General features: G+C 44.4%; 1 protein-coding gene across 2 annotated transcripts in view; it reads left to right on the top strand.

Moving 5' to 3' along the window:
- Positions 1-15,558, top strand: part of LOC105490126 (interleukin 1 receptor type 1) — a 144,570-nt gene that overhangs the window by 11,051 nt on the left and 117,961 nt on the right. Inside the window, exons 2-3 of one of the 2 annotated variants that reach the window (XM_071077193.1) lie at positions 663-776; positions 1,851-2,029. The gene's annotated coding sequence lies outside the window, so the exon portion shown is untranslated. Of the gene's footprint in view, positions 1-662; positions 777-1,449; positions 1,597-1,850; positions 2,030-15,558 lie in introns of those variants that run through there. The other variant, XM_071077194.1, reaches the window with a different exon arrangement.

The following is a 15,558-nucleotide window of genomic DNA, read 5'->3' as shown; positions in this document are numbered from 1 at the left end:
GAACGAGAGACAACGAGGTACCAGGGTCTGTGCCTGGCATTTTCTCTGCTTAGAATTTATATTACACTTAGAACAATTCTGTAAGGTAAGAATTCCCTTGGTTTTGGTTCTCCCAGAGGTAGATCCTGAGATAAAGACTTGGATGCTGTCAATTCATGGGGGAAGAGATTCCAGGAAGCAAGGATGAGGGGGCAGGGAGACTGGCCCAGTCTCCCTTCCCAGTCTTAAATGGTGTTTCCAATTAAGGAAACACCATGCTAAGGGTGACTTATGGAGGTCACATGCCATGGTCAATGGAGTTCGTATCCACCAGGACTTTCTCAAAAATACATACAAGTTCTCCCACAAATTTTTTCTTGAAGGAATGGACATAGCTCAAGAGTGAGGGGTTCCTGAGACACCTACTACAGGTGTTGTATTCATTTTAAAGCCAAGGATCAGAAAATTTCAGTCCTTTGGTTAAATTTACATGGCTGGTAAATGACAGAGCAGGGACTTGAACTGAGGTGGGTTGTGATTGCAAAGTTCATACTCTTGCCATCATAATTTGCTGTCCTCTTCCCTATGTATTAAAACATAATTGTCAAGAATATAACGATTCTAATGGATATTAATATCAATATTGCTGTGCTATTTTTTCTAACATTCATTAATTCTTTCAGCCCTAAAGGTGATGTTGAACCTCTGATTCTGCTACAGTACTAAGATTTATTACATCATTGGAGGGCAGTGAAGAGATGATGTGACATGATCTACAAAGCAAACCAACTGGCCCTGTGAGTACTTAATCCAAGCGTAACATTGTGAAAAGGATAAAAATAGAGTCTGTGGTAGATTAAAGATGCCCATGAATTCTTTGCTACTTCTTTCATTGAAAAATGGAGTTTAAATCCTCTCTCCCTAAATCTGGAGTGGTCTTAGTGACTTGATTGACCAATAGAATGAGACAGAAGTGACTTTCTGAGACTTCTGAGAATCCCTGTAGCTTGCAACTGGAACTCTTTTTTTTTTTTTTTTTTTTTTTTTAGACGGAGTCTCGCTCTGTTGCCCAGGCTGGAGTGCAGTGGCGGGATCTCAGCTCACTGCAAGCTCCGCCTCCCGGGTTCCCGCCATTCTCCTGCCTCAGCCTCCCGAGTAGCTGGGACTACAGGCGCCCGCCACCTCGCCCGGCTAGCTTTTTGTATTTTTTAGTAGAGACGGGGTTTCACCCTGTTAGCCGGGATGGTCTCGATCTCCTGACGTCGTGATCCGCCCGTCTCGGCCTCCCAAAGTGCTGGGATTACAGGCTTGAGCCACCGCGCCCGGCCTACAACTGGAACTCTTAAATGGAACACTTCCTCTTGGAGTTCTGAGGGACCACTGAAGGAATCCAACTACTCTGAGGCTGCCATGCTGGAGAGGTCCCAGCTAAGTGCTCCAGTTGAGGGTCTCGGCTGAACCCAGCCTTCCAGCTGTCCTTGCCAAGGTGCCAGATGTATGGGAGCCCCTCCAGACCAGACCATCTTGTGCCACCAAGTCAGCTCTGTTGATGCCACATGGAACAGATGAATCACTCAGCTGAGCCCCATCCAAATTCCTGACCTACGAAATTGTGAGGTAAAATAACATATTTTTATGTTAAACCTCTAAGTTCTGGGCTAGTTACCCAGGAATGGAGGACTGGAACATTCCCACCACTTTCTGTTTCCTCTAGTCATGGCAGTATTACTCTTCTTAGAGGGCTATGTAGCATCTTCAGTGTAGGCTGAAATGTCAGACTGAAGTTCAGCTGTTTGGACTAAGTTCTGTTATAGACACATTTAGCAATCATTAGAAGTTTGAGAAACTCTCTCTTTTTCTCTGTTTGTTAGCCATGCCTGGAATTTTCAATCATACATCTGAAGAATCTGCTCACATAGGTAAAAGCATGCTCCCTTCTTGTCATTGAATTTTAAGCTGCGGACACAAGTCTTATGAATTCATCTATAAACATAAGCATACAAAGCAGTAGAAGCCACACCTACGGTGAGGAGCTCTCCATATGGGGTTGGTAAGTAAAGCAATAATCATGGGTATGCTTTCTCAGACAAAGTATAGCAGAAAGTAGAACAAAATCTTGGGGGAATGGCCACAATTAAAGAGGCAGGCTTGAAAGGCATGAGAATGATATAGTAGACTTTGGGGAATCAGGGGGAAGAGTGGGAGGGTGGTGAGGGATAAAAGACTACACATTGGGTACTGTGTACACTGCTCGGGTGACAGGTGCACCAAAATCTCAGAAATCACTGCTAAAGAACTTATCCATGTAACCAAAACCACCTGTTCCCCCAAAACTATTGAAATAAAAAAATAATAAAAAGGTGGACTTGGAAGGCAAAGGGATGATTTGCAGAGCTCAAGTCAAGGATGGAGGAGGGTTTCAGAAGGAGGCATTGGTGTCCGTGTCACAAAGATGTCCAGGATAAGATCACGGCTTACTTGCCTTGCAGGCACCCTTATGATAGTTCCCTGTGACCTCAGCTATAAGTTTGTGTAGTTCTATATGTAGTGTTGGGCAAAACAATTTTTTGTCACTAATTGTGTTACTGATTTAGTGAGGCATCTTTGGGAACAAAGCCTTGCTGTGATTTTGTTTTTCATGTAACCACAGTCAGCTGTCTCCTAGGGATATGCCCCTTATCCACTGGGTGCATGGGGGGACCACTCTACCAAGTCTTTGGTCTATTTTTACAACTTTTCAAAAAGGTTGGGTTATTAGAGCATTCTAGTTCTGATTTTTTTTAAATTTTACTTTAAACAAAATTTTAAGTTCTGAAATACATGTGCAGAACATGCAGGTTTGTTACACAGGTATACATGTGCCATGGTGGTTTACTGCACCTATCAACCCTCATCTAGGTTTTAAGCCCCGCATGCATTAGGTATTTGTCCTAATGCTTTCCTTCCTCTTACTCCCCACTCCCCTGACAGACCCCCGTGTGTGATGCTCCCCTCCCTGTGCTCATGTGTTCCCTTAAGACTTGTTCTTGCTCACTTAAAGTTTTAATCTCATGATTTAGTTCTTTCTTTTGATTCACTACATGTGCTTGTGGATGTGGGAGGTTGGCCACTTCACACCCCCTTTGTCTCCCCCGGGCTCACACTTCTGCTTTGGTTGGTGCTGCGGGTGGGGGAAAGAGAAAGCTGTCAAAGACCCCCTGGTGGCTGCCTCTGACCAGGCTTCTGTCTTCTCCCTCCTGGCGGTGTGGCCTCTCTGTCTTGTCCTGAATAGCCACAGGGTATGCTTGCTGCTCCAAGCCAGGACTGCTGTCTGGAGGTGGGGGAAGGAGGGCTTGGGCTGGTTTCTCAAGGGTCCTGGGGAGAATGGGCTCATTCTCCCAGTTCCCTAGGGTTTTTGATGATGCTAATACCCCCGGCACCTTGATCTTTTCTGGCTGAGGAATCCTCAACATTTTAGACCACTTTCCCATAGCACGCCTCCCATTAAGAAGAAGCGGAGGCTTCTCTGAGCTCTCAGTACATCCTAACTGTCACGAAAAGTCCTTTTACCAACATCACCTAATCAAGTCCTTTTGACCCTGGAGAAAACAGAGGTTGAGAAGGCAAAGGGCTCCTTAGGGCCACAGCATGGTCCATGGCCAGTGGCCTTGCCAGGCTTCTCTCTGAGCTCTTCCAGTCTGGTGTTTATCCCACACCATGCACACATCTCCCAATAAATCACTGTGCGTTTGAGAACTTCCTGTAGCTGAATGGTGTGTTGTTTTTAGATGTGGTAACCCAAAGTTTATGCAGTTTTCCAAATGTGACTGAAGCTGGGTTTTGTGTAAACACAGGATGCGGGCTTGACAGTAGCTGGCTGCGCTGCCCTTTCACTAGGGTGGGACAATGCAGGAGGGATGCTGCCAGGAAATGGTCACAGTGACCCCTGGGTTTCTTTTCAGGGCTGTCATGGATAGATTGGAGATCTTTATCTTGCAAAATAGCAAAGGTGACTTTCTGGAAGTCATTTTAAGGGAAAACTGTAATCTCAGAATACTTCCAGAGAAGTACAATTATCATTCCTGCCTACTCTCCACTACTTTGTCAGATCTTTTAAACTTTTTACTAGCTTGCCATTTTACTGGGTGGAAGACTTGCAAGTCGCCTGCAAGGGTGAGGTTTCCCTGCATGCTCCCTCATTTTAGGCCATGGAGAAGTAGTCATTTATCCTGATGGTTGGTTTTGGTCTCCGGGTTTCCTGTCTAGACCTGCTAAATGCCTGCTTGTCTCATGGCTGCATTTTGAAGTCATCAGGTTAGACTTGGGGCATGTTTGAAGTAGGACCTGAATTCAGGGTAGGTGATGGCTTCCTGACAAGGGTAGTTTCTCCAAACCTGGGATTTTCACTCCAGCAAGTTAGGAGTGGGCATGATAAGAATATAAAATCATGAGGCCACTCAAATCAGACTTACTTAGCATACTAGAACAAGGAGGGTATCCCTTGATGTTGGCAGGGACAAAGAAAGTGAAATGGCTGTTTAAATATCATTAAGGAAGTGTGTGGAAGTCAGTCACAAAGGGGTGATGCAGACTAAATCACCCAAAGGTTCAAGTGAGCTCTGAGTCAATCAATGCGTGATTAATAAGTAAGGAATCACTTCAGGGAATTAGGGGTGTCACTTTTATTAAAAAAATTAAAAATAGGTAGAATTATCATACAATCCAGCATACTACCGGGTATATATCCAAAGGAAATAAAATGAGTATATGGAAGAGATATCTGTACCCTGCCCCCCGTTTATTGCCACACTATTCATAATAGCCAAGATATAGAACCAACCTAAGTGTCCAACAGTGAATGAATGGGTGAAGAAGATGTGGTGCATTGTACACAATGGAATACCATTCAGCTATATAAATTTTGTTCTTTGTGACAACATGAATGAATCTGGAGGACACTATGCTAAATAAGATAAACCAGGTACACAAGGACAAATACTGCATGATCTCACTTGCACGTGGAATCTAACCAAGTTGAATTCATAGCAGCAGAGGGTAGAATGGTGGTCACCAGGGGTTGGGGAGGGTTGGAAGACTTTGGTCCAAAGATACAACTTTTCAGTTAGACAGGAGGATTAAGTTCTGGAGACCTATTGTACAGCATGGCAACTGTAGTTAATAACAATGTACTGGGTACTTGAAAATTGGATAAACGTGGAGAAGTAGAAGCACTTTTTACACAGTTGGTGGAAGTGTCAATTAGTTCAACCACTGTGGAAGACAGAATGGTGATTCCTCAAGTATCTAGAACCAGAAATACCATTTGATCCATCCATCCCATTACTGGGTGTATACTGAAGGGAATATAAATCATTCTATGATAAAGACACATGCACACATATGTTTATTGCAGCACTATTTACAATAGCAAAGACTTGGAACCAACCCAAATGCCCATCAATGATAGGCTGGATAAAGAAAATGTGGCACATATACACCATGGAATACTATGCAGCCATGAAAAAGAATAAGTTCATGCCCTTTGCAGGGACATGGATGAAACTAGAAGCCACCATTCTCAGCAAACTAACACAGGAACAGAAAAGCAAACACCACATGTTCTCACTCATAAGTTGGAGTTGAACAATGAGAACACATGGACACAGGGAGGGGAACATCACATACTGGGGCCTGTTGGTGGTGGGTTGCAGGCGAAGGGGAGGGAGAACATTAGGACAGATACCTAATGCATATGGGGCTTAAAATCTAGATGAGGATGGATAGGTGCAGCAAACCGCCATGGCACATGCAGTGTGCCCCAGCAGTTTCTGGAGCAGGAAAAGCAGGGCACATCCGGTGATAGGTGAAAGATCTGACAGGGAGGCTTGACTCTCAGAACAGGGAGTGACCTTGTGGACCATGCTGTCCTCAGAGGTGGCACAAACAGAAGAGCAGGGCTTGCCAGAGATCTAGGAGAAGTCGGAGAGAAAGCATCATAGCAGCCTGTGCTCAGAAGTCCCTGGGAATGTCCTGAACCTTCCGAGGGTGACCTTGGAGAAAATGTTCACCGCTGAGTGACTCACAGCCTCTTCTCTGAGTCACTGCAGTCAAAACAGGGATCTGAAGCTTGCTCCCGGCCACTTCACCTTGTCGTTGAGCATCTTCTCCTCTGGAAACACTGGCCTCCTAGTTCTTGGTCTTCTCTTCTTTCCTATAGAGTCTGGAAAAAAAAAAAAAAAAAGAGAGATGAACTCACACTTTCATGTAGTTAATACTAAACTTAATTAATCCTGGCAACAGCCTGTGGGAAAGGTGCGACATTGCTTACTGCACCCATTTAATTGAGATCTGAATAGTCCTGGGGAGTAAGATCCCACAACCGGGGGCTCTGACTCCTGTCTAGTTTTTTTTTGTTTTATTGGCGGATCAAGTTCATGGATTGCCATTGTAGAGAGCAATACTTTAATGCAGGTGCCTTCAAAGGAGAAATTCCTTCCTGTTGGAATTTTAGACAGCATGGCAGGGTCTTGAAGTAGATTTGGGGGAATTTTCCTGGGACCCTCAGGTCACATGACCATTTATTGGCCTTGCTCTGCAGGGCATCTTAGGTGATGAACTGCAAGGGCAAATCAAGGGACAGGTCAAGGGAAAGCAGATGTTGCCATGGAAATGGCCCTGCCCCCCATTCATTATTAAAAGTTGTTCTTCTTGTTGTTTTTTGGTAACTTCAAATAGCAGCGAAAATTTTTGAGGCAGCTGACCTGAATTTTGAATGTGATCTCATAGTCAGGGTTCTTAAATTAATGAAAACGAATATGTTTCCAACAGGAAAATATTTAAAAAGATGAAGCATGTGGCTTTAGTCCAGAAGTCACTGGATTTAAAAGATACCTCAGTATGTCCAACCTGGGCAGAAAAGTCCTGCCAAAGAAACATTTATTAGGTTGCTTTTAAATTGAGTTTGATAAAATAAAAGTTACAATAAAAAAAAAAACTGGGTTTGAGTTAAATAGTAGTAAAGGCATGGATGCGTGTTGTTATTTATTTGAGTTATCAGTGCTGGCATTTTTTTAATTGCATGAAGTGAGTTTCCAAGAGCAGAGCTCCCACCCACATCGGGCCATGGAAAGAGGCGAGTTTAACTTAAGACAGCTCAGTTTGCATTCATCGTCTGGGAGCCAGTTAAATGGTGAGGTGGCAGTTGCTAGTGCGGCGTTTGTCAGTGGGTGGCGGAGGATGGTGTCGTGTCCAGCTCTGTGGAACTCTGGCTCCTGCTCTGTGAACCCAGCAAGGTCTTCTGGCGATGGCTGCAGACTCTGCACTCTCCCCGGTGCCGGGACACTGGGTCTTGCTTCTGAGGGCTTGCTGCAGTCAAGGGAGAGATCTTTTCAATGCCTTTTGGCAGGGGAAATTATTTCCTGAATTGTGTCCAAGCAAAAAAGGATCTTCTCTAATTTGGTGAAATATCGAATGCCAGGACACACCCTGACTGGCAGCATCACTAAATGCCCTTCGTGACTGCTGGGACTCAGGGTTTTATTGTGTAAGCCCATTGAGGCCAATTTTACGTGGGCAGCATGTGTACTGCCAGCTGGAACCCTTGTTCTGCAGACAGGCATGACTGGGGAGAGTGTCCAGCACCCATGAAAGACCTGGTGGATGAATAAATGGGCAGAATGGGTGTGGGCCCCAGCAGTGTCTGACCGATACAAACAGAGCTGCTTGTGTTTGGGTCAACTTTTATAAGTGGAGATGATCTGGTGCTAGAACCACAATGATCGCATGTCCTGGGTGATTTGTGGAAGAGAAGTTTATACTTTATTCACCGAAACTACATCAGTCTTGAATATTTCTGAAAGGACACATAAAAGAATGTTAAGTGTGCCTCTCTCTGGGGAGGAGAACAAGGGTTCTGGGATGGGCATGGTACTACTTTTCATTGAATTTGTTTTACCAAATGCATATGTTCATTTTCTGTGTAGGTAATTAGACTGGGTTTCTCTAGCTATATTAGAGATCACTGTGTGATCTTAGACGTACATCACTTGACATTGCTGAATTTCCTGTTTCTGGTTTGCAAAACAAAGCATTTGAGTTAGAGCCTTTACAATTTCTGTTCTAGCTCTTCATAAGGATTCCTTTTAAGACTGAAATACTCCAGGAAGGTTTTGTATCTAAAAACCATTTTCCATCTAAGATCGTTAAGTTGGTTATGACCCCTACAGAGGGCATTTCAGACCCTAATGCCTGTTCCACTGAGAGCTAAGACGATGGCCTATCTTGACAGCAGCAAGCCCACAGATGTCAAAGGTCACTCATACATCCCTCCCTGACTCTTAACATGGGGGAGGGGAGACAGTACATCACTTCCGGTAGATCCAACAGCCGCAACAGGTCTTCCTCGGTGTGTGTAGATGAGTGGGACTATTTCAATCTTTTTAAGTCAAGCCCAAAACTGGGACACGGGCCAACAGCGAAGGAAGCCAGCAGCCTGTTGGATCAGGATGCACGAACACTTCCCAAATGTCTTGTCAAATGGCCTTGTTTTCAGAAGCCGTCCTCTTGTTGGACATTGACACCAGCCGGTGCTTTGAAAGCCGCTGTTGATGGCTAGTTGGCTGGTATCCTTCAGGAAACACTTCCAGGTTGGAAATATTCATGTTTTACCAAAGCCAAGGAGCTTAAATAAATAGATTGTGATTTCTTCTCTCAGTGGAGGAATTTAATGTGCTAGAGGTTATTGTTGGCCAGCCACAGTGGCTCATGCCTATAATCCCAACACTTTGGGAGGCTGAGGTGGGCGGATCACCTGAGGTCAGGAGTTCAAGACCAGCCTGGCCAATATGGTGAAACCCCATCTCTACGAAACATACAAAAATTAGCCAGGCATGGTGGCGGGCACCTGTAATCCCAGCTACTTGGGAGGCTGAGGTAGGAGAATTGCTTGAACCCAGGAGGAGGAGGTTGCAGTGAGCCAAGATCGTGCCATTGCATGCCAGCCTAGGTGACAAGAGCGAGACCCTGTCTCAAAAAGACAAAAAAAATAGAGGTTATTGTAACATCCAGTTGAGGCCAACAGATAAAATGAGGTTAGTTCTGGAAGGACTTTGCCTTACCATGGCTGCAATGGGCTCACTAAGTCAAAACTTAGTGGAAATCTTGGGAAGTGAGGTCATCCCAGGACTGTGGTTTGAAGAGCCCCAGGAAGAGGGAGGCAGCACATGCTGGAGGGCCTAATGGTGTCTCAGGAAATACCTCACTTAGGCCAAGTGTGAGTGAAACCACTGGGGCCTTCTCGGACTGAGGCCAGAAATGCAATTTTGTTGGTGATCAAAGATGTTCAGACTCCCAAGGGTCGGCTCATTCAAACCGTTCTCATTCCAAAGTGCCCATTTGTTAATTATAGCAGGATGTCCCTTCCTGTTATTTATGGAGGTATCTGGGGACTGAATTAGGCATCTGAAGGCAGCTTGGGGAGTATGAAATGAATGTCAGTGGAATTCCTCCCTGGCGAGTATGAGATCAATGCCTGATGGAACTTTCAAACAGCATAGCGCAGCCATTAAGAGCATGGTTCCTGGACCCAAAGGACCCTGGACTGAGTCCCAGCCTCTATTAAATTGGGAACATTGGAGAAGTTTCCTGAACTTTCTTTCTCTGTCTCTGTTTTCATATCTATGAGTTGATGTAATTTCATCAGATAATCTCAAGGTTTGTCATGAGGATTAAATGAGATATTATATGCTACGCACCTAGAACAATGCCAGGCACATGGAAGCACTGGGGTGTGTGAGTTGCCATCGTCATCATCATCATCTGGGGCAGGGCTCAGCCGACTTTTCTGTAGAGGGTGAGATAGTAAATATTTCAGGCTTTTCTGGCCACGCCATCTCTATTGCAGTGACTCAATTCTGCTGTTATATTTCAAAAGCAGCCATGGGCAATACAAAAGCAAATGGGCATGGCTGTGTTCCAGTAAAGTTTTATTTATAGAAATAGGCGATGTGCAGGGTTCTGTCCTGTGGCTGTGGTTTGCCTGACCCCTTGTCTATAGAATTCCCATGATATTGAAACACTAGGTAGAAATTACTGAGTCAGAGCAAGGGCTAAAATGAGGAATGTTTAGTCTTTCTTCTTAACTCAATAACTGTCTTATACTTTGTGTGCAGGTAGGGAGACCGAGGCACCCATTCTCATATTGTGAAGTTGGCAAAATTTGACTCTCTCGATTCTTATATTTCAGTTCCTTCCCTCCAATCCTGGGCAGCCCAGTAGCCACATGGCTGGAAATAATCCATTCTGATCATTTGCAGTGGAGTTAGAGACAAAATTCCTAACCAAGGACTAGCTACCAGAGAGGAGTATTAAAGTATCAGGAAGAATGGAATCTCCATTAAAAGGAGATCTTAGGGGCCAATGTCAGGTGCTTCTATCCCGTCAATGGCATCCCATCCAAGGGGACGTGTGATGAACTCACAGCCAGCCTTGACCAACAGCACCCTCCAAGGACAGCAAATGTAATGGCTAGAGTCAGAACTGCCCTTAGACCCGCGGGAGAGCCCTTGCCCCAGGCCTTACACCAGAACCCAAAGACTTCCTTCAAAATGTATTTTCAGTTTCATAGGGAAGTGTTTTGAAAGTTTAGCTGAAAATTGAGCAAAAGGAAATAGTGGAAGAAGGTTGCCAGAGGATGCCATGAAGGGAGGAGGAAATCACTGGCTTGCTTTTGGGATCCAGAGAAAGTGCTGCTTTTGTTTCAAGTTGACTTCCCCAAACTACCCAAAGTGAGTGTCTAGGTAGGAGCTGGGTTGGCAAAATAACTATGCCCCCTCCCTCCTCTATGTGTAGTTTTGGAACTGCTTAGAAATCCGGAGTGAGAGAAGTGAGGTGTGGGACTGGGGTGGGGACCTGCCACTCCCGGTGCTTGGTCCTCGTTCTTCCTAGTTGGGTCACTGTGTTACTGCTCAGGCTTACAGCAGGCTGGAGGGGCTGGGAAGGGGGTCCTTGGGTTTTGGGGTCAGGGGATCCCCTGGATACATGCCCTGGACACAAATAGGTAGGAATTCAGACTTAACATTCTTAGGTGTACATTGAGTAACTTTGAGCTCTCTCAACAGATGCCATGTGAATCTCCATGTGTGGTTGTGTTTTAAGCCCAAGAAGTGCTAGGAGTAAGCTGGGCTAAGCTAGAACTCACAGCTGGTTCTTCCACATAGAGGTGTGTGACCTGTGTTCTGGGATCGCTTGGTTTCTCCAGTTCATCTTCTGAACATGTCCCCTCTAGATACGTTATTCACACCCCCTTGGCTTTAGTCCAAGCTATTGTAGTTGGGGTACGGTCCTTTCCCTTCAAAGTAATCAATCATTCCTCAAATTTTACACATCTATAGGTCTAAGTAAAACAAAAATTCTCAGAGTTCTGGTTAATTACTGTTAATTTGTGTGTGTGTATATGTATACATATATGTGTGTACATATGCACATATATTTTATTATGTTTTAAAAACTTGTCTCCTGTATTTTCTAATTATGAGGAGGGTTGGGGTAGTGGATGTATGCAGGTTAAAGAAAATTAAAAGTTTTTTCCAAACTCTCAAAAATGGAGAACTCTGCTTTGTCATCAGAATGTGTATTCCTAGGGCCTTCACATCTTTGGTCTGATTAAATCATTTTAATACCATCTCTAAGACAGAAAAGGCAAATTCTACAGTATTATGTTTAGTTCACAGATGGGAAATTGAGACAGGGAACTTAAAGTAGCAAATGTCCAGTGTTGCAAAACCAGTACCTGAACCAAACCTAGAGCCCAGGTCTTTGACTTGTGACTGATAAGCTGGGGTGCTTAAACCTTCCTGGATTCCACAGTGTCTTAGCATCTTTTCTTTTCTTCTTTGTGTTCATTTTAAATTTTACATTAGTCAATTCTGTAATGTTAGTAACTGACCATCTGGTCACACAGAAGTCTACTTTATTTGCTACTTTCAACCATTCAGAATGGAGTTAAGAACTTGGAATTACCTCTTAAACAGCTAAAATAGACATCACGTTAGTTATCTTTTGCTGTTTAACAAATTTCCCGAAGACTCAGTTGCCTGAGCAATGACAATCGTATATTAGCCCACAGTTTCTGAAGGCCAGCAGTTTAGGAGTGGCATGGCTGAGTGGTTGTAGCTCAGGTCTTTCATAAGGTTGCAGATAAAATGTCAGCCAGGGCTGCTGTCATCTCAAGGCTCAACTAGGTCTGGGTGATCGGTTTCCAAGATGGCTTACAACTGGAAAATTGGTGCCATTGGTTTAGATATTGGCAGGGGAGCTCAGTTCCTGGCCACGTGGACTCTCCACAGAGCAGTTCGAGTGTCTTCCTGACATGGCAGCTGGCTTTCTCCAGAGTGTGTGATCCCAAAGTTCATGATGGAAGCTACAACACCTTTTATGACTTAGCCTTGGGAGCTACCTCCCATAATTTCTACTGGTCAGTCCTGATTTAATAGTTTAATGTACTCTCTGGGCCTTAGTTTTCCCCTTCTGTAAAATAAAGGTGTCCCTAGGTGACACACATGCTCCTTACAAAGCCAGCATTCCATGACTTATGATAATTATGTGGTAGAATCTCAGTGGAGGACATTCATGTGGCTGATAGTGCAGAGGTGAGAATGGCAATGATTCGAGGGCTAACACCTTTGCTGCCTGGGCTTTTCTTCACCATTTCCAAGTGAGACCCACAGTGAGATGGCCTGGGAACACAGCACCAGGAGCTCTAATTCCAGCTCCTTCATTGAATAGCTTTATGATCTTGGCCATTGACTGTCTTGGGATTTCTCTATCAGAGTATCAACCTCCCAAGATTGTAGTAAGGACAGTGCCAATGACAGGGTTTGGCACATAGTGTTTGAGCAATAGCCTTTGATTATGATAACTTCTAACATGCTCCGTAGTGAACTGAGGATGTGTGAGAATCCTGGTCCACCAGCAGCAGCAGGCTAGAACATGGAGCCATGGTTTCCAAGCTCATCATTAACAAAACACCTTAGTGAGGGCGGAGCAGTAATTATATTCTCCAGAAAACATTGGACTTCAGTTTTTTGGAAGTGCTTTTATAGCTCTGTAATACCACAACAGTAAACATTTTTCTCTTCTGGAATTGAAGGACTGAGTGGGTCCACTGGGCATTCTCTTCTTTGGGAGTGTTTCCTTTGGATAGCATCCAAAACAGCAAAATCCTATTACCCATTCCAGAGTGGAAAATCCCCATTTTGACTGTGTTTGGCCAAAGATTAACTTCAAATTAGTACCTAATGAGCAGGCAACATCTCTTAACATATGTATAAAAGTCATATTTCAAGATTTCTAATGTAGATGTTTTTTACTTAGGACTTTTCTTCTGAATCATGGTCAAAATATATAGGTGAATAAAAATCTAAAATTTTTTACACATAATCCCACTTCTTTATGACTTATATTCGTAAATTTTTTTTTTTTTTTTGCAAGTGACAGCGTATATCTCAAAGTAGCATAAGAGAGGGAGAGAGAGAGAGGAAAGAAAGAACCTATTGACTCATAAAACGCTTAAGTAAGACTCAGAAACAGACGATAACAGCTTCAGGCATGGCTGGATCCAAGGGCCATTAGGGTGTTTTATCTCAGTGTTTCTTGGACAGGCGTATTAGCCATTGGTAGCTCAAAGCATACCTTATATTTGCACAGGAGCCCTCATAAGAAAAGATCATCTCCTCTGACATTTCTGGCTGAAAGAGCCCAGGGAACAGTCTGACTTGTTCAGCTTGTGTCCCGTGCTCCTCCCTGGGCCAGTGTCCATGAGGATGATGTCATCTATTTGATGAGACCAGCCTGGCCAACATGGCGGAACCCCGCCTCTACTAAAAATATAGAAATTAGCTGAGCGTGGTGGTATACTCCTGTAGTCCCAGCTACTTGGAAGGCAGAGGCATTAGAATTGCTTGAACCTGGGAGGTGGAGGTTGCAGTCAGCTGAGGTTGTGCCATTGTCCTCCAGCCTGGGTGACAGAGCTAGACTCTCTCTCAAATAAAATAAAATAAAATAAAATAAAATAAAATAATAAATAAATAGGTAAAATAAATAATCTTCTTGATGAGGCCTAAGAGATATGTCCTTATGTCCCCATCCTTTCTACAACTCAAATAGTGTCAGTCTGCCTTTGCATCACTGTCTCCTCATTTCTACAAATAGAAAAATATTCTTCTGGTTTATTTCTTAATGCTGTCACGCAGGTAAATTGATGATCAGGTGATTGCTTTCTGTCATGTGCTTGATATTCCGGGAGTGCAGTGTTGCATGGCAAAGACAGGTAGAGACATCTGCAACATTAAGTAAGATGCAGGCTTCTAAATCCGAGGCCGGCCACTCTGGCTGGGATTCCTGGAGGGGTACGGCTCCTCTTCCCTTCTCTTTTTGGGAGAGAGGGAGAGCTCTCTCTCTCTTCCTGAGTTTTTAAGTCCCTGGCTGTTTCATCCAGAGCCCAAAGTAGAAAGCCAGGTTGACGTGAAAAGCTTGACATGTATTCTTGACAAAAACTCAAAGCCTTTGCAGAGTCTTGCATTGCTCGAAATCAGGGGCTGGCACCTCCAAATGAAAGGCAGCCACCATTCGTGTTGACTGATGCTCAAAGTCATGCCATTTCTGACGGGTCTATGTGCAATGCCAAGGCTGTGGTGTTTTTTTTTTTTTTTCCTTTTCAGAAATGAAGGCGTGGATTCACTGGGGACACCTCCCACAATAGGAAAGCCCCTTGAGAACTGAAACGAGTCATCAGTTTCTCAAGAGGAGCTGACCAAGAGCCCCCTCATTTTGTGTGAATTTAAATTCCCCTTTTCATGAGACTTTCCTGAAAGACGAGGAAAAAAAGCTATTGGGGGAAAATGAATAATATGACATCGAAAGTATTGAAAGGCTTGAAATGATCCCATGTGTGTCATCTGACTTTGAGAGGTGCAGGGGCTCCCGTCTGTAGGTAGAGAGGCTGGCGTGCTGCCTCAATTGCTTGTCTGATGTCACATGCTAATGGGATCCCAACTAGAATGCTGGCAACTCTGACTGTCACAACCTCAGGCACCTTTGGGCACAGCTTCAGTTTCGAGTTAATTTTCACATCCTCCTTAGGAAGCTGGGCCCTCCGTAATCAACAGAACGCTGCATGGCACACCCTAAAACTGAAACTCGCCTAAGCACAAGGATCCTACAGTTCTCCTGGACAGACTTCATGAACCCCCACAGATCCTCGGGGCACACTCCCCTGTGTGTTTTGGAACAAATAGTCACTCCCTGTGTTTTCAAGTGTCCTTTGGCCTTTTGTCAAATCCACATTGACCTCTTTTCAAATGCATGTGGTCAGTGTTCTTTTTCAAAGGCCCTTTGAAGTTTGCTTCCTTGCCTTCCCTCTCTGTGGGTCACAGAGCAATTACTGGAAGGTGGGTGGGAGGCCGCTTTTGGCTTTGCATACACGTGAACGCCTATTTGTAAACAGGTGGGTTAAGAACTGTGATGTGGGGCTCCCCACCTTCTAGCTGGCAGCGGCTTCCCAATTCCTTGTGCATGAGGATCGCCAGAAAATAACCAAAGCCA

Source organism: Macaca nemestrina, chromosome 13 (genome assembly GCF_043159975.1).
Source record: "Macaca nemestrina isolate mMacNem1 chromosome 13, mMacNem.hap1, whole genome shotgun sequence".
NCBI lineage: Eukaryota > Metazoa > Chordata > Mammalia > Primates > Cercopithecidae > Macaca > Macaca nemestrina.
Note: the sequence above shows the minus strand (reverse complement) of the source record. Positions and strands in the feature narration are given on the sequence as shown.